The sequence below is a fragment of the Microtus ochrogaster genome, unplaced genomic scaffold (assembly GCF_000317375.1).
Source record: "Microtus ochrogaster isolate Prairie Vole_2 unplaced genomic scaffold, MicOch1.0 UNK99, whole genome shotgun sequence".
Classification (NCBI taxonomy): Eukaryota; Metazoa; Chordata; class Mammalia; order Rodentia; family Cricetidae; genus Microtus; species Microtus ochrogaster.
The window spans coordinates 607046-609408 of record NW_004949197.1 but is presented as its reverse complement, the minus strand read 5'-3'; the positions used below and the strand labels follow the sequence as shown (position 1 = coordinate 609408).

At 44.6% G+C, this 2363-nt stretch overlaps 1 protein-coding gene across 3 annotated transcripts in view; it reads left to right on the top strand.

Annotated features, from left to right (window-relative positions):
- Positions 1–2363, top strand: part of Rnf41 (ring finger protein 41) — a 29820-nt gene that overhangs the window by 10613 nt on the left and 16844 nt on the right. The gene's annotated exons all lie outside the window — the stretch shown is intronic.

The window sequence follows — 2363 nt, the reverse complement described above, 5'->3', positions numbered from 1 at the left end:
CATGTTAAGTAAATCTTGCAAAAATGTAACACTTGAGCTAAAACAGAAAAGTCTAACATCTAGATTTCTTTTACATAAAAAAGTGTGTGTATGTGCATGTGTGGGCATGTACTCAGTATGTCATAGTGCGTGTGTGAGCTCAGAGGACAACTTGTAAGACTCGGTTTTCTTACCAGGCAGTGGTGGCGCACACCTTTAATCCCAGCACTCTGGAGGCAGAGGCAGGTGGATCTACAAGAGCTAGTTCCAGGGCAGGCCACAAAGCGACACAGAGAAACCCTGTCTTGAAAAACCAAAACCAACCAACCAACAAACAAACAAACAAAAAAGCTGTTTTCCCTCCTCACAGTGTTGGTTTCAAGGATTAAACCCAGGTCATCAGGCTGAGCACCAGACACCTTTGTGCCCTAGCCCCTCCCCAGCCCTGGGCACGCCACTGTAAAAGCTGCTTCTGTAAAGACGGGGCTGCAGTGCACAGTTTATAGCTTGCGTTTCCACGCTGTGGCACAGCGGCATAGCTCTGGAGCCGGTCTGCCTGGCTTTGATTGAATCTGGTTTGACCACCAGTTTGTCCTGTGATTCCGGACAAGCTTTTTAAGTTCTGTGCCTCTGTCACTCATTAAAACGTGAATAATGATAGTGTCTACATCAGAGAGTTGTCTAGGATTAGTTAATAGGCTAAAAGTGCTTAAAATCATGACAGACACATAGTAAAGGTCAGTGAATGTTGGCGTCGTCATTCCTCAATACGAATAAAACATGATATTCTGTGTTTGCTCTCTGAGACCCTTCCCCTCTCCCAAACAAACAAATCCCAAGCCATTATCACTGTAGGAAAGGTAGGGCAAAAAACAATAAACAAATGTCAGTGAAGTTTTCTAACATTTAAAATTACTATTGTGTGTATATATGACATATGTATTAAAAATTTATGTAATTCTATGTGTGGGGTCTTTTTTCCTGTGCACTGCGTACATGTAGTGCCAGTGAATGGCAGAAGAGAGTTGGCATTAAAGTGTTTTTTAGCACTGTGGGTTCTGGGAATAGAGCTAGGGTCCTCTATAAGAGCAACAAGTGCTCTTAACTGCTGAGCCATCTCAACAGCACCCAGACACACCAGTAAATTTTAAATGTATTTTAATTATATGATCCCCTGCAGCTGGAGTTAAAGGCAGCTGTGAGCTGTCTGCTGTTGGTCCTGAGAGTTGAACTCCGGCCCTCTTTAAGAGCAGTCCTCTCCAGTCCCAGATAGTCTACTTATGTATTTGTTTGGTTATTGTTATTATTATTCTTGAGATAGGGTGTCACTGTGTAGCTCTGGCTAGCCTGAAACTCACTATGTAGATTAACGGGTCTTAACCTCTCAGAGGTGTGACTGCTGAGTGCATGGATTATTAATATTTTATTAAAGACTGTATCTCGTGGTCCAGACTGGCCTCATACTCTGTGTGGCTGAGAATGACCCTGAGCTTCTCATCGCCTTGTGCCCGGTACCCGAGTGGTAAGATTAGGTGTTTCCCACCACACCTGGTTTATGTGCTGTTGAGGCTCAAACTTGGGGCTGGCTGCATGCTAGTCAAGCCCTCTGCCAACTGAGCTACGTCTCTAGCCCTAAATACTTGACGTTTTTTAAAGCTGTGTCTGACTGTATACCCAGGGCTTCTGTGAAATTCATCAGTCCCCTGCCTCAGCTTCTTAAATGATGGATTGTAAGTGTGAGCCTCCACTCTAGCTAGTAAACTTGAAAGTTTTGGGCTGTGACATGCCTCACTGTATAAAGGCACCTATCCCCTAAGCTGGCCACCTGAGTCCAGTCCAGGACCCACATGGTGGAAGGAGAGAACCAACCTCCATATGTTAGCCTCTGTCTTCACATTCAAGCTATGGTGTGCATGTGCCTACAAACATATATACACATACAAACTTAAATAAAATAAGATGAAAATACTGATTAAGTCTTCCAACTCTGACGGGTAGAATCAGTAACGTGTCCACCAGACAAGCATGAGGACATGAGTTCTGATCTCTGGCAACCGTGTCAAAGCCAGATATAATGACTGAACTTTGCCCCTTACCCTAGAGTCTGCTGGCCAGGCTAGCCCGTCTAGGTTCATTGAGAGAACTCTCAAAACTTAAGGGTTGAAGAGATGGTTCAGTGTTTCTCAGCACCCACATGGTGGTTCATAACTGTCTGTAAGGCAGCTGCAGGAGACCCAACACCTTCTGGCCCCTGAGTACTGCATGCATGTGGTACATAGATAGACATGCAGTGAGACCTAGTGCATGTGGTACATAGATAGACATGCAGGTGAGACCTAATGCATGTGGTACATAGATAGACATGCAGGTGAGACCTAGTGCAT